This window comes from Carassius auratus, chromosome 15 (assembly GCF_003368295.1).
Source record: "Carassius auratus strain Wakin chromosome 15, ASM336829v1, whole genome shotgun sequence".
Classification (NCBI taxonomy): Eukaryota; Metazoa; Chordata; class Actinopteri; order Cypriniformes; family Cyprinidae; genus Carassius; species Carassius auratus.
Window position 1 is genome coordinate 5,222,953 of NC_039257.1, and position 24,685 is coordinate 5,247,637.

The 24,685-nt window shown below is 39.7% G+C and overlaps 1 pseudogene; it reads right to left on the minus strand.

Moving 5' to 3' along the window:
- LOC113114809 (RNA-binding protein Musashi homolog 2-like) overlaps positions 1 to 24,685 on the minus strand; it is a 244,357-nt pseudogene that overhangs the window by 157,867 nt on the left and 61,805 nt on the right.

A 24,685-nucleotide genomic window follows, 5' to 3' on the forward strand; every position in this document is an offset into this window, starting at 1 on the left:
AACTTTTGAATGGTACTGTCTTTTATGAAATAAGAAGAATTATCTATTTTTCTTACCCAATATTTTATTGTGTGTTTAAAATGTATGTAAAGATGCAGCTTTATTTTCTTTTGCATAAAATATGGTTTCTACATGAGTGAGGTCACATAAGGCCTTTTATTGGCACATCAGGCACATTAGATGACCGGTCTCAGTAACACATGGCAAAGGAAAGAAGCGAGGATAAAACAACAAGGAAAGGAAACCATTATTCTTGTACTGTTGAGATCACTGTATCACCACCCACCCACCGCTGTTTAAGTGTCACTCTGGATAGTGTGCACTGGAGTGGATTAATGGTCTTATCACCCATTTGACAAAATAACACTTCACCTGACGTTCAACCCTCCAGTAGAGTGGAATTTTTTATTTATTTACGTTTTTTGATTTGCCTTAAATCATAGTCTGTACCTGTGACGTGATTAGTTCTCACATCCTGAGTGTGATGAGGTGTGAAAGAGTGGCAGAGCTCTGATTCCACAGTTCACACCCCAGTCACGATCACTCCTGAATCATGGCAGTTCTGCGCCGTTACAGTCACAGGAAGACACTCAGTTTCCTGCTGTGCTTTGAGGTGGTGACCTTGTATGAACTGACAGGTTTGTCTGTTCCTAAAGTACAACTTTTGAATAGTTGTCTGTTCTACATAATACAAGAATAAACAAACAGACAAAAATTCTTCTGCTCTAACAGCTGTATTAATCGGTAAAAAAAATAAAAAGTAATGCCCTTAATGTGAATAACAGTCAATTAATCTTTTAAAGTCAATATGAAACAGCATTTACATCACATTTTACTTTAATTTATCTATTGGGAACCAATGGAGTCATAAAGCTAATAAAAAATAAATTATGTGTTCCAAGTACATTACCATTTTATGCTCACCAAGCATTTTAGGCTCACCAAGGCTCATATTTTAATTTACAGTAAAAAAAAAAAAAAACACAGTAAAACTGTAATATTGTGAAATACTACTACAAATAAGTTTTCTTTTTTAATATACTTTAACAGGTAATTTCTTATTGTAATTATGAAGTTTTTTTTATAAAGACATTACGATAGTCTCCAGTGTCACACGATCCTTCAGAAATCATTATACTACGCTGATTGTCATCATAGATATACAATGAGTTAAATGTAGAAAGATAAATCCAGGCAGATTCTGCAACCCTGGAAGGACACGTTTGGGTATATGATGCGTAAAATGCCAATGACGTTTTTGTAAATGACATAAAATAAAGACTGCTGCCTGCATGCCAGCTGGCAGAACCTTGAAGAGCGTGTAAGGAATGAGGAGGAGACGAGAGAGAGAGAGAGAATGAAGGGGAAATATTGTGATGCTGCAAGTGTGTGTAGGTCAAGTCATTCTTGCTGACTCAGAAAGCTTAGCAGAAGTCAGGGCATCTTCAGATGACTGATACTCGCTGTTCTCTCCTCCTCTCTTACAATATTGCTGCTAATTATATCAGCTACTTCAGTCATCAGCTCCAGAGATACGCTTACCTCAGAGACCTTCAGGACCATGAAAACATTTCGAAGGATACAGATGAATGAATAACAGAGCGTAATCAAGCATGGCTCACTGAAATGGTAATAAAAAACAGGTTTTTGACATGTTCTAAAGGAAATGTGAGTAATGCCTAACCATACAAAACTGTTATGATGCCAGAGAGTTCTGTGGTTGCTAGGGTGTTGTAGGTGGTTGCTAGGTTAAACGTGAAGGTTAATGAATAATTTAAGACATTAATACTACTAATTCAAAAATAATAAAATAAATAATATAATAATACATTAATATCTAGACTGCAAGGCCAAAGTGTGTCTTTCCACATTGTGAGAGTAACAAACTAAAATGCAAATAAAAATAAAGCAATAAAATACTGACAGATTAAAAGTATCACAGTCAAATTTATAATTTAGTTTGTCGTTGACAGATAACATTTTCAAAGCTCTCTCTTATTAAAGGGCCAGCCATTTTTAAGGAGATTTAGATGGATTTTCGGACCCCTCTAACATGTGCTAATCTCTTGAGATATAGTAACTGCAGGCTATTTTAGGTTGAAGGGAAAAATGGAAAAAAAACATTTCAGGTAAAAATGCTTCTCTTGGATTGCCCACATTTTGACGTTTTTTTGGTCAAAAGATCTGCTTTGGCTTCAGCTGAACCTTCTGCATTGAGTGGCACTATCAGATCAGCTTTGGCCGGTCCCACTGTGCCTGAAGCCGTGCCGGCCGATTGCGATCTTTTCCACCACTCCCTAGGCATAGAGTGCACCAATTAAATCAGCTCGGTGCTCTATTAGGATTTAACCGGGAAAAAAAGGTACCCATTTCTATAGAGACCATGACATTTCCAATCCCCCTACTGGCACCACCCGTTCACCTGTGGAGATAGCCTTGGAGTGGTAATAACTTTTGACTCAGGGGGGCTTCTGTGATCTTCAAGCTTCCAAGATGTGGTCTCAAATAAGCCTCCACCTGCCAGGCCGGCTCTTAGAGAGAGAGAGGCACCGCTGTGTCCCGTTGCGCAGTGAGCTCACAGGAAGTCTGCACCGGGCTGATATTCCACAAAGCTGTCCAGGAGCACGGAAGCAAAAGCAGGTTATGAGTGACAGCTTCCTTTCACTCTCAAACGTGACGGTTGGAAAACAGGATTATCTCAGCGTAATTCAGACCGTGGTCCGTTGTGAACTTTGAGAGGCGCTTTTGGCGATTACTTTTTTTTATTTCTCCTTCGGCAGAGAAGATTGATACGCTCGTGTGTCTCTCATCAGCTCAAAGAGGCGGATGCGAAGAAACGAGAACATTTAAATGCTCAGCGTGAAAACAGTCAGTGTGAGCTCGAGAGAAAGACGCGGCGATGAGAGAGAAATTATAACTAGAGTTGTCTCTCCTCAGTGTCCCTCCAAAATCTGATTGGGCTGACAGCATGGGTGCTTATTTGGCACAGGGCCGTCTGAACGCTTACATGCTGCTACACGTCGTGCACGAGTAACGTAGGAAAAAACACATAAAACAATGTCCCATTGGGATAACTACCTCTCCCACTCAAAATGCTTTGAAAGCTTTAAATGGCCTTGTTTCTGTCCCCCACTCTCCTTCCACCTCATGCTCACTAGAAGTTACGGCTTGTTTTTTCTGCCCGCAGCTTGATGCAAAGCTTTAATGAAGCCTCAAAGGTATTGGACATTATATACAATTACCGCGCTTACACAGCGAAGAATGGCTGTAAAACGTACGCTAGTGCTTCGAAGGGGCTCCAGTGGACCGGTGCCAACATGGTGTGAGGGAGAAAGGAAAAGAGACACATAATACAGAAGAAATGGCATCATCCACATATAATTAGACAGAATTCGCTCAGAGACTCAGCCTCTTTTAAAGGGCATGTCCTCTCATATGAGTGTCAACAACTGTGGGGTTCTGCTGTGTTGCTTCTGTAGATGAAGAGATAGAGGTAGGGGAGGCGAGAAGGATAAATGGATAAAGCAGATAGGATTGATAAATATATTCGCTGCATGCAATGCATGCGTATGTGTGTGCTTTAGCGAGGTCTAGATGACTGTTTGTGCAGCTTGAGGCGAGCACGCAAAGAAGCGGTGAAGGACTCTTCAGGCTGCAGCACTAATTAACTCAAATGCCAATACATTACCTGCCTGCTTTCTTTGTTTTTGTTTTTTTAATGAACTCCCACACTGTCCCACTCCACGGGCCCATGTTGGGCACAATAATGCGTCATTGAAGAGCACAGTAAGGCTGAATATGCACCGTGGGGGTTGTGGGTTTATTGTCGCTGGAGATGGATCCTGTGGAGTGGTGTAGCAAGAGGCCAAGGTTAAGTAGTCCCTCACGAATTACATGAAGATGCAACTGAGATGACTTGGAGAATAGCAGTGGAAAAATTAAGAGTTTTTGTGCATCCAAGTAATGCATGTTTCCTGTATTTAGCTAAACAAGCAAATTTACCTTCCGCAGTGATCTGAAGTAAATCTTTAAGCCTCTGAATCATAAATAAAGCTTTTTGTCAGATTCTAATTGGATAGACATACCACATGCGCTAGAGCGAGTTTGGGCATATCCCTCCATACTCTAATGACAAACGCATTTGCAATGACAGATATATACCAGACTTCAGGAAATTATACTTCCTTAGGCAAGCCACTCCAGCGCGGAGCCTGAGCACCCGGTGCCCTTCTCCCCTATTCGCTGGCTTCCTTCCCAGGCAGTGATCCTTTTTAGATTTGACTTAAGAAAATAAAAACACTCACAATCCATTAAAATGAATTACATTTTGTTGACTGATTTATCATCCCCTGAAGGTTTCCAACAAGAATAACTTGGCATTAAATGTCACCTTGAAATGGATTAAAGGAGAGACAGATACTGTAATTGTTTTCACTGTCTGCAAATAAGTTTTGCTGTGTTTTTCAGGCCCTACCGACAGTCTTTATCAACGCCGTGGGGGGGAAGCGGCAATTCGAAATGTAGCAGGGATTCTTTTGAAAAGACAGCTTGTCAGTTTAATCCAGACGTCAATGAGGAGTCAACTGGCCTGCTGGTGCCGTTGCCTCTGGAGCCGAACTTCAAAATAAGGGAGTGAATGATTCGGATGATTAAAAAGAAGACTGGTACAAGCGCTCTAATTTCTCTCCACAGCAGGTGGTTGACATCCATCCTTCCAAACAGCTGGTGGGAGGGTGGGCTGGGGGCTGGCGAGGAAGGGGTCTGGGCCCGGTGCCCTCGTCACCCGCCTTAATGACAACACACTACTTCCCCAGCGTCCAAACAGCAGCCACATGCGCAGATGTTCAATCTGCGTTTCTGACGAATTGCCTGTGAGACCACTCAGGGACCCCAGAGTGTTTTCAAATTGTCTTGTATGTCTGGCATTCCAACATTTCCTCTGAAACGGCCACATATTGCAAATAGCATCAAAACACGCTTTTCATTACTAAATTAATGTTGAAGATATGGTTTAATGGTTAAGTTTGATTCTGGCTTGCGACTCTTTTTATCTCATTTTGACTACCATTTCCTTGGTTTCTTTCAGTAGTAAAACGTGGAAAATGGGCAAAAATAAAATTAATTGTAAACCTGTAAACACAACTAACAAATGAAAAAAAAAAAAAAGAGGCAAACTGCATGACGCGTGCATGTTTGAAGTGCGAACGTTAAGGGCACCAAAATGAAGACTAAATCACTCACAGCATGACGCGTCAGGAGAAGAAAGGCCAACTGACTTCAGTTTGGGGTCCAGACTTAATTAAAATTATCACATGCTGCAGAGAATCAAGCAGAGATGCATGCTGTGTTCCGCTATGATAAATAGAAAGCGTAACTGCAAGAGGAAAGCGGGCAAAAAAGTGACTTTCACCCCAACTTCTTTATTCGTTTGATCTGTCGCAGTGGTCCAAACAGGCTGACCACACCACCCTGGGTGTCAAAGGGAGGTCTTTTAAGTCTTTCGAAATCTCCTGCACCCTGGTGGCTCGGAGTCTTGCGTTTGGGGCTGAGGTGCCATCACTGCTAATTATTTTGTATCAGGAGTGAGTAGGATTTTTAGACATTGATGTGATGGAGGCTGCTTTCTGTCCCACTCCTGGGCACTTCCCTCACAGTGCCAGGTTGCCCATGGTTGGCACAGACTGCCAATCCCTTTGTTTATAAAGAAGCAGGCGAATGGCAATCACCACAGAATGAGTGTGAATGAAGGGGATTTTACTGGCTTTGTGGACCAAAGCCCCTCGTTCTGCACGACAAGATCAAATTACAATACTCCAAGCACATTTGTGATGTTTTCTCTTGTTTCTTTCCCATCAATGGCTGCATTCACACAAAATACAGTTTTCAGTACTGTTTTATATTGGTAAATACTACTACTTAAACACAGTTCAGATATAAATGAGAGTGACAATTATGTTGTATAACCAAACTGACTTTCTTACATTTGAAGGACTCACAGAGATGAAGACTTGAGCTGTGTGCCTTCTAAGTGTTTTAGATTTATTTGCTGTCAACCCATTATAGCTGTTGCTATCAGTTTGTGTTTAAGTCATGTAAGTTGCCATCTTTTAAATATGTACTTTTTTTTTTTTTATCTTGTCACAATACACATAGTTTTAAAGCCACTTTTTCAGATTAGGATGGTATATTGTGATACGTTTAATTTGTTTTTAGAGTTTTAGAGTCACTAAAAATGGTTCATTTTATCTATATTTTTTATTATTGGATATTTAATTGTGTATATTTGCTTCCTGTAAATTATTTAGATTTTCTTAAAATACTAAATGTTAATCTTATAAATACTAATAATTTAACAAAATACAAATCTCCAAATGACAATTTAATTTTTTTTCATACTATACATTACAATGTTTCAATGCTTAAAATCACTTTTAACATCGAAACAGTTGATTTTAGTTTTAAGTGTTTTTATTTGTTTCTGAATATATATATATATATATATTAGGGCCGGGACTTTAACGCGTTAATAGAGATTAATTAATTACACAAAAAATAACGCGTTAACTAAGATTAATTAATTACAGAAAAAAAAATTCCCGCATTTTTAATAACTTATTTTTGCACCGCGGAACGTTTCTCACTGGATTTGTTTCGGCGGACCGATTATACTGGAGCATCAACTAGCGTTCGCTTCGCATATCACTGCAGCAGCACATCGAGCCTCAAGTATCACCTCAACCCAAAACATATAGCAGCTAGCCTGGACTTTACACTTTATGTTGAACTATGTATTATTTTGTTGGTGCAACAGTTTATGTTGAACTCTTTATTGTTTTGGCCAAGGTTATTGAGATTTGGACTTAGTATGTTATGGCCTCTGAAGCAACAGAGAGATGTTTTCTAATAGTCAGTGTTTCTAATGTTTTGAATGTAATTGACAGTATTGTGTTTTACTTAAAAAACTCTTTACAGAAGGTTCCAGCACCTATAAGCTTCCTGAATTTCTGAAATGTACTATTTCTAAATTGTTTCTAAATATGCTATTGCTACACTTCATGGCAAAAATTGCACTGGTCTGCTAGACTTGGTTGAAAAAAAATAAACAATATTTGTTGCTTAAAGGAACACTCCACCGTTTTTTGAAATAGGGCTTATTCACATTATTTCCTACATTTAGATAGGTGGGCAAATGCATTTTTGTGTCAGTGCATGCATTGTTTTAGTTTGACTGGGTCGGCGTTAGCTTAGCTTAGCACAATGAATGGAATCCTTTGTTGCCAGCTAGCATGGCCTAAGTAAAAGTGATCAAAAAAATAAAAAAACCCCACCTAATTACTTCTTGTGGACTGCGTATTCACAACGAGTACGAATAGCGATCCAGATTAACACTAGGCGATTTCCTAGGCAGATATTGGCTTGGGACTATATTATGGGGAAGCACAGGCGAAGCACTGCTGCTTAGGCGAAGCACTGCTACTTCGGGGCAGAGAATCACGCAACACATGAAATCCCACGACTTCCGTCAACATACCGGCGTGAATAGTAGCTGCCTGCCTGGCTATTTTCCTTACAGTACACGAATGGCGATGAACATGGCTGATTTTGAGAGAGACGAAGAGGGTGACTTCTCAGACAGTCAAGAACCAGAACCATACCTATTTGAACCAGAGTTTACAGAAGACGAGCTGCGTGCTTTGGAAATAGAACGACAGTAGGAGACTGCGGTCAAGCCAGCCGCACTTCAGAAAAAACACCGTCAAGCCAGCCGCGAGTGAAATTTATATGCGCGTGTATTAGTTGCGATCGCTCAACAGCCTGAGGACGTGAGGATGAGAGCCAACATGAACTGGTGGTGTGAATGTGGGGGAATATGCCAATCTATGCCGACGGAAATAGAGTGTCTGTGCTGTAGAGAGTGGGACATGTTTTTGCCATTGATGACCAGGCTCAACACGTCAGATCAAGATGAGCGTGCCCGAAGTTGTGTCACATCTACAGAGGATTTCACGGCGCTGATCCATTCTGCAGTACTCGATTTTTTTTCCGGTGTGACAAAGTGAACTGGAAAAAACGCCCCAGTCCGAATGGACCAAATGGACAGCTGTCCACAGAGTAAGTGATTATTTTAATCATGACGCATGTATAGATCGACCCATATTATACCTGTATTCACATAGAGTTGATGTTTTCATGTGTTGCGTGATTCTCTGCGCCGAAGTAGCAGTGCTTTCTTCTGTGCTTCCCCATAATAGTCCCAAGTCAATATCTGCCTAGGAAATCGCCTAGTGTTAATCTGGATCGCTATTTGTACTCGTTGTGAATACGCAGGCCACAAGAAGTAATTAGGTGTTTTTTTTTTTGTTTTTTTGATCACTTTTACTCAGGCCATGCTAGCTGGCAACAAAGGATTCCATTCATTGTGCTAAGCTAAGCTAACGCCGACCCAGTCAAACTAAAACAATGCATACACTGACACAAAAATGCATTTGCCCACCTATCTAAATGTAGGAAATAATGTGAATAAGCCCTATTTCAAAAAACGGTGGAGTGTTCCTTTAAGCTTATGTATTCAGTCATTATTCAATGGTATACTATAAATCCATGTGAAAAAAAATTACTTCTCACTGTTCTCAGGTCAAATATTTATATGCGATTAAAATGTGATTAATTTCGATAAACTATATATATAACTAAAATTAGACAAAAAATTGTTTGAAAATACAGATTGTTTTTTACTGGTATCAAACAATTTTTATATTGTGCATTACTATATTTGCACTGTGTGAACATTAGAAATGCTAAAGCTTGTGTATAATAGGGCATTGTATTATTATTTATTTTATTTTTTTTATTAGTAGTTATAATTCCATCAGTCACTTCTGAACGATCAAAATATTTGCATAGGACAGAGTTTATATAGATATTTCTGACCTGGCCTAAATTTGACACACATCAAATAATGCATTGTATTTTACAGTTACAGCAGAACTTTCTGACTTTCATTTTCTCACTTTTACTGGAGAACTGACCTTGCTCCCTTGAGCTTTGCTCAGCCGAGCTCTCCCTACCCCTGAAACAGATAACAAGCTTGCTCTCTGACGTTATTCTGCTTCCCCATGACCTTTCATTTCATATCTTCCTCCATCCCTCTCTTTCTCAACCACACGCTCGAGCCATCTCTTTTTAGTTTCATGCTCCTAAATTTTGTTTAGAAAGAATAGAACAATGCGGCTTTTTCTTTTAAAACCTGCATGCAACCATTTACTTTGTAGGCTCTTGAAAAACATTTGGATGTTTTATAGTAGGGGTGTTACCATTCACTTCTTTTATCGATGCATCGATTACAAACTCTATATGCATATGCATAAATCCCGAAACATGATTTTTGAATCTTGAATCGCCGATCTCGGACAGTAATTGATTTAAAACGCTAAGTATCAAATGAAACACGATTTCTATAGCGAGTCAGTGCTTTCAAAATATATCCACATTAAAATACTACAAACACAAATTTGTGCCATAGGATTGCGCCCGTGCTCTGTTCGTCTCTGACGCAGCTGATGTGTAATTTCTCCTTAGGACTCGTGGCAAGTAATGCTAAAGTGAAGTAGTTTTACTTTTCTGTAGGCTTTTCAGTGGCTCTCGACATCTTACGAATTACATTACCTGAGCCGTTGAAAGCAGAAATGTAAGTGTCTAAAGCATATGCACAGTTCCACTTAACGATAAATGCGTTTTAACAATGTTGTGGAACAGAATGTATGAAGGAAACTGATAAAATTACCATAGCATTAACAACAACCTTGAATTAAAAGCACAAGGTTTATCTGATCAGATGCATGAAAGTAGCGTTCGTTGCTATAGCAAACTGACATAGGGCACGTTTTCTCTCAAAAACACCATTCGTCAATGGAGAGGAAAAGTTAAATACTTTAGCATTTTATATTATTGAAATGAGTAAAATGTATGAATGATGCAGTGCTAATTAACATATTACAGTACACAAACTAGTTTATTTTATTTATTTTTTTTTACTTTATTTTGTACAGAACATTGAAATAATTGTTTGTAGTATATAAAACAATCATAAAATTGCCATTAGGAAAAAAATATAGATTACAAATGATTGAATATTATCCAGCAGTGTATTTAATTTTCTTATAGCAAATTAAAAGTAATAGATTAAAAAAAATGTATTGTAAAAAAATAAATAATAATTATAATAATACATACATAAAATTATTGTATTTGACATTTATGTCACTTCTGAAATTATGGTTATATCCCAGTGTGACAAAATGATAACCTATACATAACTTTTTTAAAATCTTGGCTTACATAAATTTTTACGCATGACATGTCATGCCACAGCATCACCAAACTATCATCTACCAATGCACAAAAGTGTTATTTTTTTTCTTTCTCTCTAACCTATGGTTCTCTAACCATAAAGGTTGCTGTGTAATTTGCCTCCTGACTATGCATTTAAAGAATTTAGTTGAAGCATTTAAAAAATCTTGTGAATGCACTTTGCAGAATTGCAGAATTGAATCCTTATAATTTAATTTAATTGTGAATCGTGTTAAATTGAATCATTAAAAATTTGCAAAAATCGTTCTTGAATCGAAAACCTATGAATTGTAAATCGAATCGAAGTATAGCCAAAGATTTACAGCCCTCTTTTTATAGCATTCTGGAGTGCTATCGAAACAGTTCAGTTTAAAATCATTGTCTTAGTCACCTTGATAGCACATGGCGTGTTCATAATAGTAAGGTGCTACTGTGAGAGAAACAATGCATGTGTGCATTACTTCTGTTTTCTCTGCTAACACTTCTGTCTTAATTCCTTGTTTTTAATTTTTATTTATTTATTTAAACAGATCCCTTAACTCTGATTTGACATTTATTTTTGCAAATCACTGCATTTGCATGCAACATTTGACAAAGTCATTTGTCCGTATTTATACCTTGAACTTTTGTCTCAAAATAATGTTAAATCCTGCAGAAAGTAAAACAAGACACAGGCTTAGAAAATTGTAAACCAAAATATTGGGCGACTAAACAATAAAACTGTGGCTTCTATCCTGTTAGGGAGTGAATAATTGCATGTTGCTGGAATGCACCAAGCCTGAATGTGACCTTTCAGAAGCAGCAAATACATATACATGTGCTGTGGCAAATAGATTTCATTCTGCACGTCTTTTATATTCTAATTTAGTGGGAATTTATGCATGCCATGGGAGAGATTTCAGAGACGGCATTCAAGCCTCTCAGATTTGGCGTTTGGAACATTAAACACAATGCACCGTGTAAATTCATAGCTTGTTTGGAGTGAAGGATTTGAGAGAGAGAGAGAGAGAGAGTGAGAATAAGTCAGGGAGGGAGGGAGGGCGTGACTTGTATCTGAGTTTTCCCTACAGCTGCTGTCTGTGTGTTTGTGTGTGCACGAGCAGGATTTTTGGCAGTTGTGCCTTTGTGATTCTGAGTTCAAGCTTCAATCCTCCGCTTTCTCAACCCCCCACCCCCACCCCCATCACACCTGATTCACTCTGACAAAAGGTCCTAATGGCTCAATATTTTACTGTGGCTTTTGAGAGCAGGCTGAGAGAGAGAGAGAGACTCTTGGAGCCCATCTGTCGCATCTGCTCCCCCTTCTACACATGTGACATTCACTCAGGAGTCTTTTAATTCAGGAGCGCAACTTGGAAAGAGCTCTTCGAGCCTGTGACAAATTGCTGTGAAGTGCAACGAACGGATCGGACTTGCTCGCTTGTGCGCTTGCGTTTTCTGTGCGTGTGTTTGAGCAGATACACATCTGCTTGGCAAGGTTGCCTTCGATGAGGCAGGCCATAGCTTGCTAATTGAAGCATCATAAACATCCAAGTTAAAAATAAACAAACATATGCGTTGTGTGCACATTCTAGAGCGGATCCATACTTGGCTGGGAAATTTCGATTTGACGAGGGAGACCATAGCTATACTGATTGTATCATCAACATTGGAGTTATATACTAGTAAAAATACTTAGTATAGTAATACGTATATGTGTGCCAGAGCAGACACAGTGTGTGTGAGCAGGGAGGCGTAGCATTCATATTTCCTTCATATTCATTCACATTCATATTTATGAACTGCCACTCGCTCAGCCCAAAATGCCCTTTGGTAATTTGCTAGTTCGAGTTTCTGTGGAATAGGCTAAGCAATAGTTTGTCTGATGTTTCTAAAGTACAGATTGAAAGACATTTTAATGGACTGCATTTTCCCCGCAGTTTTTAGAAATTGTGTTCTTTAACACCACTAAATAATTCTGTTAAGTGCATTTCATCTTGTGTTTGCTTTTCATGGGACTGCTGCTTTAATTGATACATTTTTTCAAGAATTTCATTATAAACAGAAAAAAAACAATGAGGTCTACTGGATAAATTTTATGTCAGAGCGTGATCTGAGCAGGATTTGGTTTACCGGTAAGCGTGAGCAGAACATTAGCGGAGCATTTACTTTGGCTGTGAGCAACTGAGTGGAGTGCATGCCCACAAAGTACTTGAAATATTGAACTGAGCGTCACGCTCATATATGGCATTAAAAGCTAATACCAACCTACCAACACTCTGATAACAATTCTAAACATCTTTTTTATAAAAGAAAAACTATAAGTCTATCAACAGTTTTATAAGCCACTACTGCCAGTCAATTAACAAACATAAACATTTGTTCTGCAAAAGCAATACATTTATAAAAGATGCTTAGTCTATCAGCAACTTTTCCAGCCTCTAGCAACAGTCAGTTAACAACTACATCAAACTCAATTTCCAGAGGCTTGTTCCTGAGCCACCGAATGACCTTCAGTTTGCACACTTTCCTGCCTCTGCCATAGAAAAGGGCTCCCTCCCCACCACAGAGGCCAAACTGGGGAAACGGAGTATGTTCTCCCAGCACTTAATAACCATTCACACTATCAGAATGCTTCATTACACACCTTGACCTCAGTGGCATTTTCTCTTCACTCTGGATTTTACGGCAGCTCTGCAAAAACAGACTGGAGAGAGAGAGAGAGAGAGAGAGAGAGAGAGAGAGAGTCTGATTGTCAGGTGCAGTGTTTTGTAATTACTGTAGCTGCAGCTGTAAGAGTTGAACAGTTCTGCTGGCTGGCTTTATTAGATTCTGTCAAACATCTCCCTCCCTCACACAAACACAGATCATCGCCTTCCTTTGCAGTCTGTTTCCATCTGAATGCTTTATACCGAGAAAACCTGTTAGAAGAGAAGTGGTCCACACTAATCCTCATCTTACACTGTGATGATAACATGAGTTAGGGCGGCCTTTAAAAACATCACACATGTAACCGAGCGTTGACTTCGCTAAATGACTTCAGCGTTGAAGCCATTTTATATCACCTATAAACACAGATTTTTTGTGGTGATTGGTAACGCAAGCAACACTATTGCTATTGCTCATACACAGTGTTATGGATTTGAACAAATTCATATTGCTTGGTGGTAAACGTCATCATTTGTGATCATGCAGCTGGCTTTGAAGAGATACTGTTGCATTTCAAAGTGACAAGACTTCCTGATTCTTTTTAAATATCTAACATATCTTAGATATCAGTGGACACTTTTAAACCGATGTGACCGGACCCAGAGGAGTATCTATCCACACACGACCCAGTGAGACTCAGTTCTAAGGAAATCAAGGCAATCCGCGCTTACAAAGAAACCCTGGTGGGAGATATATCTGGTTTATATGCATAAACGTAAAATGACTGCAAACTTATTCAATACTAAAACAATCTTATTACAGACAATAATGTCAACAGTGTAATGCTATTTGCAAACCTTAAGCTTAAACACATCTTAATCAAAACCCAAACACTAATTAAATATAGCTTAAATGTTATCCCCAACATAAAGCTTCACCATAGCTCAAATATGCACTTTAAAGTTAGCAAACCATCTGCCACAGATAATCTAAATCCATAAAACACGCTTCCGTTTTAAGGGTCACGGATAAAGTCAGCCTGTATGATGCAACAAGGCATCGCCACAGCTCTGACGACATCTACAAGACCTTGATTCCAGCTTTCATGCCCTCTAAATCATCTTAGAGCACAGGGACTTTGACGAGGAAAAAGCAATTAACAGAGAGTGATTAGAGTGATTAAGTTAGCCAAATGTGGTCAAGCTCTTTCCGTTGGACGACGTGATTTGAAGATGGCCAGGTAAATAATGCCATCAAAGACGAAAACTAGTGCTCTGATGGGTATAAGGTAAAAGCACAGGGGCCTTCTGGTGCATACAAGGCAGCTAAACTAAGGCCAATCCATCACCGCAAGGTTATAAATGATGTACTCTGGGGAGGTCCTGAACAACAAGATGTACTGCCGAGCTACAGACTGAAGGAGACGAGAAGGAAAAAAGCAGAATCAAAATGGAAATCATTGCCAAGAAGCAGTTTAACATCCAATTCTCCTGTGGGCATTTTAAAATCATCCCCCTTGACTCCTAGAAATACTGCCAATACTTAGAGCAAACAAAGGTCAGGGAAAGTGTTAAATCATTGGTCTCATTTTTCTTTCAAACAGTCCCGCTAAGCTAGATTTTGGTGCCTGTGCTTTAGAGCCCGTAACCGTGAGCGAGTCGCTGGGTTGAAAGCTTCTGAGCTGCCCCGACAACTGAGGGGAAATCTACTGGGTACCCTGCGTTTATTTTTCCTTCAGCAAAATGTTTTAAAGATCATTTACACACCAACTGTTAAAAGACAGATCCCTAGTGCATTCTGCCACGAAAGAAGATATTTTAAGCTTTTTTTTTTTTTTCTTAAGTATAAAAGCGTACAATGGTATTCATGCACAATTAGAACACCTTAAACATCAGGGAGGTTGAGAAAGAGGACCAGGAAACTAGGGGGTCAAATCTTGGCTGGTTAGCAACAGGTTGTTCACCCCTACTGGCAGATGATGTAATTACATCATTCTTATGGGGACATTTTTTTTTTTACATGAAGGGCAAGGAGTACCACTTAACATTAAAATGAAGGACTCAATCATTAATTTATTCATTCATGAAAGTTAATGTATAATTCACTGTTATAAATAACAACAGTTTTAAATGGTCTAGTACTGGATTAAATTGTTATTGGTGATTGCTACATGTGACTAATTCATATACCAAATACACACCGTATTTTTCGGACTATAAGTCGCACCAGTCCAAAAATACGTCATGACGAGGAAAAAAAACATATAAGTCGCACTGGACTATAAGTCGCATTTATTTAGAACCAAGCACCAAGAGAAAACATTACCATCTACAGCTGCGAGAGGGTGCTCTATGTTGCTCAGTGGTAGGCTGCAGGAACACTGAGCAGCATAGAGCACCCTCTCGCAGCTGTAGACGGTAATGTTTTCTCTTAGTTCATTTCTCTCAGTTCATGTCAAATTAATTTTGATAAATAAGTCGCACCTGACTATAAGTCGCAGGACCAGCCAAACTATGAAAAAAAGTGTGACTTATAGTCCGGAAAACACGGTAATTTCTATACACGCACACATTATGCTATTTTTAAAAATAATACACAATTATCTAATCATGCATTCTGGTGAAATAAAACTGGAGCAAGACAGACTTCCTTGGAGAGGAGTTTTGAAATGTGAGGCGACATTTTGATTAAAAGAACAGATCAGAACACATTTTGGATGTGTGTCCCGCCAAACAAAAACAAAGAAAAAAAAAAACTGAATTAAAGAAGGATAGAGATGAGAGAGCATACAGAGGTCGAAAGAGAGAAAGGTCTGGGCAGCGACCTCAGCCCTGCCCCAAAATCAATTGTGTTTTCAATCTTCACAAGAAGATTTGGTTTCACTGGTTAACACAAGCGCTGTGAAAGTCATTTTGAGACCTTGTTAAAGACTCAGTGGCGAAACAAATACAGGTGTGGGCTCCGACAGCCAAGGATGTTAGGAGGATGGGAGCAGAGGGAGGGAGGAGTCTGGAGAGAGCGCATCATCTTAAAACTAATCCCAGCCAGTTCAAAAGCTGCTTCTTTTCCTCACCTTCCCTTTTCATCCCTCACTAGCTCCTCATTTGTTTTCTCCCTTCACTCCAGAGGGCACTGGAGAGCGGGGAGCCAGTGATTGAGTATTTCAGCCGCCCTTAAGAATTTCTACCTTTTGTTAGTGACTTCCCACTTGTGCGAGGCCACTGATGTGTGGAGAACATTTAAGGGCTACAGGCTCCATAGAAGTCCGCAGGGATTTACTGCTAACCCTCAGAGTGAATAGAGGACACTTCCCTGGCCAGTCTTACGGAGTAAAAGCAGTCCAAAGTGCCTGTTGATAAGAAATAACACATCTCTGCCCAGACAATGAAGTTCCTGCTAAGACATTAAAAGAAAATAAACCATGAAATTCTCACAAAGCTGAAGCAGCACACTCTGAAAATACTCCACGCTAAATCAAGGAAGTGGAAATTCACTGAACGCAAGCGTTACATATAGCATGAGCCACGGTGTGGTGTTAAATCTGACCCCTTTTTCCATGCAGTCCATTCAGACTTTTGCTAATCTTTATTATTTGCTTATGCACAGTCACTTTAACCTTTTGATCCAATACACTCCATTCATACAGTGCTTTTAACAATAGAGATTGTCTTAAAGCAGCTTTACACAGCGTCAAGTATAAACCCTGAGATGATGACGCTAAAGGCCAACGGCGAGGAAAAATACCCTGAGTGTACAGGAACTAACCTTGAGAGGAAGACGATGCCTCTTTAAGACAACTTTGGAAGGCCGCCATTACTCTCACTGCTGATCCGCTGTCATATTTCCACAATCTCACTGTGTACATGAGGAAAATGCATCTGAAATAAACTCTTCACACTGAATCCACAAACACCTCTCATTAAACAAGCTTATTAAATCAGACTTTAAGGGCTCAGTGATGCAGCGAGGCTTGCAAATAGAGCAGTGCACTGTTTTATTACCCAAGCCTGAGGTAAATCGAATGCCGTTATTAAATGTTAGCGGTTCACCAGGTATGCTAAATTAACTAACAGTGAGTGCTCGGGATGCGGTCATTACAAGCAGCCCACTGTCCTGTCCTGAATATTGAAGATGAGAGAAAGAGAAAACTGACATTTCATTACAGAAACATGACAATACACAGTCTGTCACCAAACTTGTGATTATGGTTTAATTCATCCAGCCTTCAATGTGAGCCTTCATGAGTCAAAACCACCACAGAAAAAACATGTGAAAACGTGCTCCATGTCAAAAAATAGAGAGCAAGTTGCTCGGTGGAGAAAATTATGCTTTGTGAAGAATGAACACTGATTTTCAAATTCAACCAGATGATTTTCTGTTGGATGCCTCACTTTTAAACACATCATGAAACAAAAATTTACCTTATTTACATTCTTAATAAATTTCCCCGGTCTTACTGTTAATAATTTATTAGTGTACGTACCGGTAATGCCAACTACTTTAAAGTAAAATGTGTTAATTTTCTCTGCTTTTAAAACAAAATATCTTTCCTGCTGACCTAACCAAGGCCATGTGGATTAGAAAACTAGCATTAATTAATATTATTTTACATTAAATTATACTGTATGTTACAAATGCTGGACAAACGGTCTATCAAGGCTGGAGAAGGGTAAAGCCTTGTCCCTGAAATGGTAGAAGTTGGCTCTCACCCAGGCCGATACGGGAACCAGGACAGAGGAGGCATAAAGGCCTGATTGTGGAAGAGCACTGGCTTGGAAACAACTCTCAGGCCTGATGAAACTAAAGCCTGGCCATATCAGCACAGCGAACACTAGAGTGAAAGAGGTAGAGAGAGAGAGGGAGTGGGGAGGGTGGTAATTAAGTAAACAGGAGTTGTTTCAACTTAGCAGAATAAGTGTACTTTGTTTGGAGATCTACTCCAAGCCGATTACAATAAACCTATGACTAAGCATACTAAGCCACCCTATGTAATTAGGGCAAATGAAGGTTTATGCGGGGAGCGAGGCAGCTTTTTACGTTCTCATCACGTAGAATGTACAAAATATCTTGCCGAGATTTATAATCAAACCATGCCAAGTCTGTTGTCTATACACATATAAATTGTTTCAGAGTAAACAAGTGAAATTATTTAGGCATGCCTTCTTCTAAAAGTAAGAAGGCAACATGCCGCATTAGCACGAGCCTTTGTGGAAAAGCTTTTAAAATTTTAATTCTGCAGTGTTGTGCAATAAATGCCCCTTAGTGCTGCTTAAGTGTGGGTGTGTGGGTGTAAGTGAGTGTGTAAGCTGTCATAGCACAGAAAAAGCTCTCAGGAAGAACACAGCTTCTAAGGAGACAGATCCTGTGACCCTGCTGCCCCATGCCACCTGCTCTCCTCCCAGGACCCTCGTTCTTTCACTACACACTGCTCGCCAGTAGACACTGTTAATTGGCCTACACACACGCCCCCATGCACACGCACACACACACATACAAACCTCCAGGTATAAGCTCAACTGACACCACAGTGTGGCAAAACCTCCAGGTGGGCTGACTTGCAGAGTCATCAAGAGTTTGCAGCAAATCCAATCTTCTAACAACTCACTTCACTTTGAAAGCTCGTTTCGCCTTTACTCACAAGTGTGTGCATCCAACTGACGGTCAATTTGTAATTTTCTTGTCTTAAGAGACAGACATTTCATTAGACTTCGCAACTTATAAACAATGAGACACTGAGTGCTGAGGTCTTTAGCGTTATTGGATCACTCTGCCCATTCAAAGTAACGATCTACAGCTTTACATAAAGACGGCAGACAAGTATGCCTCAATAAACCAGTCTGTAGTAAGACTAATATAGTCTTGTGACCTAAGAAGCCACAAATCCTTCACCGTTCCTTTAATCACAATGATTTAGCGGTTGTCTACTGCCAGCGCTGGCGCTGGTCAAAACACCCCCAGGGCAAGACGTACAGCACAGGGCAAGTAAAACATCTGCATAATTGAGCACTTCAATCAAGTCAAGTGTGTGTTAGGTCCACTCAGACACAACTGATTACAAACAAATGGAGCTAGGTATTTATACAGAGTCTGAAATAGAGAGAGACCTCGAACTTACTCAAAGTCATATCACACAGCATGGGTGTCACTAGGCCATTTTTAGGGGGGCTATAGTTCCATAAACTACACAAATTTATATTACCCTTTATATTTCATGTGAAAATTGTGGCAGATTTCGATTGGCTCCTCCCATCTTTCATAGCATTCTTTTTCAATCCGCAAACCACAGTGGTGAAAAGCGAGAAACAGAGAACAAGGTATTTATCAATACATAATATCAGCATCTGTACAGTTCTAAATAAGGTTTACAAAATATAATGGGGGAGCAATCGATTCCCCATCTATACTGTAGCATACAGTAAGTTTTCACTACGTTCACCCCTAATTACACCACAGGTTTTTTTAAGCGAAAGCGCCTGCTATCACCACCCGGGTGATGATGGAATAAATGGCTACTCATATTTCAGCATATGCCATTCGCATTGAACAAGAGTGCATGGTTTGTCAAAGTATTTATTTGTTTTTGTTTTTCTTCTCCATCGCTGTAATGTCTGGGAAGCCAGAATGTGCATGCATCAAAAGAAACATACATTAGCTGAACCCTGTTTGTTTTACTTGTTATTTATAGCAAACCATATTACAGATGCTTTGTGAGATTTAAGTTAAACCGCGGTCCCAACACGTGCCGAACCATGTGTAGAGATCTGAACGGTCCGTTTTGTTTTATTTCAGTGAACCGCTCCATCCATAAAATTATATATTTATATAAACACACAAACACCCACACCTGGGGGTGCTGGCAGGAGTTGTAGGTGGGGACGTGAATGAACAGTACTCTCTTCCACCCTCAATATCCATGGCTGAAGTACCCTTGAGCAAGGCACTGTCCCCCAGTTGCTCCCCGCGCACTGGATATAGCTGCCCACTGCTCTGGGTGTGTGTTTACGGTGTGTTCACTTCTCACTGATGTGTGTGTGTGTGTGTGCACTTGGATGGGTTAAATGGATGGGTTAAATATATACATACACATATGGGTTGATTATCAATCTTCTGCATGTGTATGGTAAATTAGATATCAGGCTTAAAAGACATGTCAGGTTAAAATTGTGATTTTCAGATACTTTTTCAGAGTTTACAGATATTGATTCATAAGTCCAGTCCAAAATCATATCAAAATCTTAAGTTTTTGATAACCACACGAAACGCAGTTATAACTGCAGCTTTTTCTATGCAGTTTGGCCATTCATCTACACCCAAAGGCAGCGCCAGGTTACTGAAACCTAACATTTTTGAAAATGCCTGCCAGGGTGAAGAGTTTCAAAAACGCTGGTTGCAGTGTTATCAGCGAAACCGGTGTTTTTGGCATGTGACATCTGAGCCAGGACTGTTATCCCCGCCTACTGGAAACTTTTTCAGGCTTCTGATTGGCCAGCATGGTTTACATTTGAGATTATATCGCCACCTGTTGGCTTGGCATGCTCTTGACAGTGCATCATAGCATGCATTTTCGTTTCCATGTGGACAAAGATTTATTTATTTTTTTTAAATGGAAGAAGGAAAAACTCTGTTTAAAAAAATACTTGCGTACATGTAGATGTGGCCTTATGTTATTCAGTTATTTTTAGTTACTCAAAACCATACAACATTAACAATGTAACTTGATTCCCAAAACAAATGACTCTTATGAGTCAGTTCTTTTCATTTAGAAAGATGTTATCTGTTTGAATGTCTGAAATATTGCCCTGTATAAATGACAGCATTAGTAGAAAGAGATGTTATTTCTATATTAAAGAATATGTTAGCTAAATGGGCAAAAATATACCCATATAATATATAAATATTTAGACCGATTACACGCAACAGCTTTTAGCATAAGGTCCTGGCTACTACAACCAGTGGACAACAGAGACCAAGCAAACACTGGTCCCTCGACTCAATATGGTCACATCTTAAATGGCCTGTTTGGAAGTCTTGAAAAAGGTCCTTGAAGGACAGCGTTTCTCATCATATCCAAACATCTCTCCATAAAATTAGCCAAAGAGAAAAAGGAAAATGAGATCTTACCTTGCCAAACTGTTCAAAATACTGCTTCACATCTTCAACTACTGTGTTAGCTGATAATCCACCTACAAATATTTTCTTTGTTCTTGTGACCATCTGCAAAAGAAGAGAAGAGAAGGCAAGAGATTAGGCCCATGTGAAAGCACTTCAGAGGACTTCAAACGTACATGAGACAAAGAGGAAGCTCAGATCTGGAAAAGAGGAAACTTGGAGATGACCGTATGTGGGTTTTATGTCCCACAAGGAGATTGAAGAGGAGGTACTGTGTAATTTGTTGAGTGTGTGATAGTGTGCTTGGGGAATGGGCAACACCTAGCTTGTGATGTCCAATGTTGCTTGCATTACCTGTCCCTTCTCTCACAACACTACAGACTTGACACTTTTTGGTTTCACACTAACACAGACACCTGAGCTGCGAATGGTGTTTTTCTTGTGTTGCGTAGACCCAACACGCAATCCCCCTGTCCATTTAAGGAATTGGAACAGGAATGTTTCAGAGGACAGTTCTTGGAAAAAGCATGCAGAGTGTGCTGCACGGAATAAACCTTCAAAATACGCTTTAATTGAGTTACAAACAAAACGTGTCAGAAAGTTGCAAGTCTCCGAGCCGGGCAGGATCCCAAACCGGTGAGAACAGACAGTAGTAGAGGTCGCGGTCATGCAACCAGACCCATTTTTCAAAACACAATTAACTCTCCCTGCTGAAGAGATGTATGGAGCGCCGAGACCCAACTTCTCTTCATGCAGCAACGTTAATTGTGCTGAGAGCTGGCGCACTGAGATCAAATAGCCCACCTATCATAAAGGGCAATGATAACGGCTAACGAGAGAGCTCCTCAGGCAATGTTAAGCCCTTTTTGAAGTTAACAGAAAAGAAACTTGTCAAATTCCCGCTTCTTTTAGACCCGTGTGGATTTCTATTAAATGTGTGCTTATTGTCAGAGCAGTGATGCAACAGATAAATCCCTACGTGTTATGAAGCTCATGCTGGAGACAAATGTTCCAATCTGACCAACCTTTTGGATTTAAGATATAGGATAATTACGTATATTTTATAGGCAGACAATTCTTCAATTTTATGGAACACTGCTAGTCAAGCTGGTTAGAGTTGGAAAACTACATTAGATCAGCCAAAAACCAGCTAAAATGTTTCTAAACTACATGAAGCTAGCATTACCTTGTTTTTCCAACAGCGAACCAACTCCAGGGTAAGGCTAAAAGCAGCCAGATGTATTAAGCATCATAAAACCATCTTTTTAGGCAAGAACCAGGGCTATATTGCTGGGGTATATTTGTAGCAATAGTCAGAAAAAACATTCTATGGGTCAAAATTAAAGATTTTTCTTCTATGACAAAAATCATTAGGATATTAAGCAATGTTCTATGAAGATAATTTTTTTTTTTTTTTTTCATACCTTAAATATATCAAAACTTTTTGATTAATAATATGCATAGCTAATAATTACCTTGGACAACTTTAAAGGCGATTTTCTCAATATTTAGATTTTTTTGCTCCCTCAGATTCCAGATTTTCAAATAGTTGTATCTCAGCCAAATATCATAATAAACCAGCATCAATGGAAAGCTTCTTTATTCAGCTTTCATATGTTACATAAATCTACATTTTGAAAAAAAAGACTGGTTTTGTGGTCCAGGGTCACATATGTTTAATGGGGCTGAATTTGTATTTAACATGATTACAATTTAATAAAAACATTAGAAACCGATAATTAGGATAATTAGTCATTGAATTCCTAAGCTCAACAGAATGGTGTGTGATTGGTTAAAATGCGCAACACTGTAAAAATGCCTAAAATGAAATGCGGTGCAACATGAGCAGATATTAATTTGATGTCACAATCCACACTGTCTGTTCATTTTCACTTTGTTAGCAACAGAGGTAACAGATTTAATTTGTTTATGCAGGGGGCATTTTTGCTCTAAGTCTCCATGGCTAGGGGAACATGCTCTGCCTATGAGCAGAGATTAACTAATCCTTATTGCCTCAATCTATAAAAATGGGCCAAAAAGCTGCATTTACTGACAATAAAAGAGAAAATAAGCTTCATTTAGCAAACCCCCAGAATTTCCCAGAGTGAGGTAGATGGCGAAAGAATTAAGCAACCCTGAGCATTTATTTCGACTTCATTCACATCCATCATACACAATCTTGGCAACAGACACGCTCAGCCCTCATCTCAGCTGGCTTTTTCCCAAACCCTCTCCGAAGCATTTTCCACTCTCATCTGCACCCTACCATGGTTAATCTGTCTGTCTTTTCCCCTGTCGTTTTGTGCAGGCCCAAGCCACCCAACATGTCAGTGGAGAGTTAAGTTTTTAGTGGCATCTTTATGTTCTCTGACAGCACCAGCTCCTGGCTGATGGGATTCCTCAGGCTCTGGAACAACGCAATTACTCTGTCCATTTCTCTCCATGGTGACAAGAGAAAACAGCAGGCCTTTGCTCTTTCCGTGCTCCATCTCTCGCACACCTCTCTTGGGATTCGACGAGCAGATATGCCTCGCAAACACACTGTGCTGTTAGCTCGGCTAACCCATTAAAATTCAGAGTGCTGGCTTGGACGTAATAATGACCAAGACGATGACAGGAAGCATGTCTATTGCGCTGTTTTGATTCTTTTGGCTTCATGACCCTGAAGGCTTGAAAGAAATAATCATTAAAAACAGACAACAGGCTACCAAACGTGCAATTTGATTAGCCTCCGCTTAGATAGAAAAAGCAGATAGCCTGCCAGACAAGCCTTTATTATGGGACTTGTCCTTCCTGAGCGTCTCTAGCTTGTCCTTGCTTCTCTTTGCAGCTGTTGACATGACACAGTACTGTAAGGTATTCATGGGAATAATGTGCAAGTCATGAGGGAGAGATACCAAGCTAACCTCAACTGGTATAAACTATGAGATTTCTGTTACAAATATCTTCCAGTGTTCCCCCAACTCTCATACCTCCATCTGCGCCCTCTCAAAAATCTTCAAATTCGAAAACACTATTTCAGACACTATGGGTTGGGGGGGGGGGGTGGGCATCTAACATTTTTGACATAAGAAAAGATGTTTCAGACCAATTAGAATGGTGAAGAAAGAAAAAAAGTTATGAGGTGTGAGTATATTCTAGGGAAAAATATTTAAAGAAATGGACCTTGTGGAGGGATGGGGAAATGTCTGGCGAAGTGATGACATATCGGAGAAACTTTTGCTATCGCAGGACCTTAAAATTCAACCGTGAAAATCTATGAATATGAAAGAGCATGTCTTGCAGGAGAGCTGAGATATAAGAATACAGCGGCACTAGGTGTGATAGAGTATAAGCAGTGTGTTTAGAGATACTGTGTGTATAAAATTTATGCAGAGCAGCTGAGTTTGTTGCTCTTAGTAGGCTGCTGATGTTGCTGTTTCAGGCCCTGTCATCTTCCACCAGCATTGCTTGATGCGACTCGGCATGCCTAGAGAACATTTCTTGCTTTCCTCCAGCGAGGGGGAATGTCAGCTGCCAGAATGTTTCTAGATGCAAGTCGTGCTGCAGGTTTCTACCAGTGCTGAGACTAGTGCAGCCAATGACTACGTGAGCCTCC